Source organism: Sinocyclocheilus rhinocerous, unplaced genomic scaffold, assembly GCF_001515625.1.
Source record: "Sinocyclocheilus rhinocerous isolate Xijiao unplaced genomic scaffold, SAMN03320098_v1.1 scaffold1307, whole genome shotgun sequence".
Classification (NCBI taxonomy): Eukaryota; Metazoa; Chordata; class Actinopteri; order Cypriniformes; family Cyprinidae; genus Sinocyclocheilus; species Sinocyclocheilus rhinocerous.
In genome coordinates this window covers 579,270-580,144 of record NW_015631048.1, presented here as the reverse complement: position 1 = coordinate 580,144, position 875 = coordinate 579,270, and positions in this window count along the sequence as shown.

Sequence of the window (875 nt, the reverse complement as noted above, 5' to 3'; positions counted from 1 at the left end):
ACACACACATACACATATATATATATATATATATATATAAAAATAATTAGTAGTAGTAGTAGTATTTAATATAAATAATATTAATAATTATTGGTGATGTATTAACATAACCAATACTTATTTATTAATTCTTTAATAATAATAGTTTATTATTTATATATTTATTTTATATATTGTAATATTTATATAATTAATAACTGCAAAATAATAATAATAATTCTTATTCTTCTTACTATTAATATTATTATTATTATATATATATATTTTTTTTTTACCTTATTGAGGTTTTTCTAGTAGTGTTTGCTAGTAATGAACATTTACGCTTTTTCTAAAACTACATACTACATATGTAGAATAGAATTATTTCTTCAGCTTGGTCAAGTTTTAGAAGATCTCTTTGTCTGTTTGCACTCTTAACTTCCTTTCAAAACATTAATTATTAATCCTGAGGGTGCATTAAGTAATTGAATTCCAAAAATTAAAATGATGCTGTCTTAGACTCTAGTCATATCTGTGATCTGTTGTATTGTGTATATAAAGGTGGTCCTTCTCATTTCACTCATCACTGTAGCTTCCATCTTGAGAGCACATGACCAGTTCAATTCTAGGTACTTTATGACAAACAAAAATGACTTGGTGCACCTTTAACTAATTCTTTCCTACTGCTAATTTCCTCTCCAACTGTAAATTCATAACTGTAGAACTATCGATTTTGCTCTCTAATCTGCTGCTCTTTCTGTTTTTGTCTGTGGTTATTTCTTGTCATTGTAGGTTGTAGCCGCGTGCCTGAAACATGAGCAATGCAAAACACAATTCCTGGCTCTGCCTTGCATGCCTGCTGAAAGCCTGACCTCTTCTGGACTTACAAACTAACA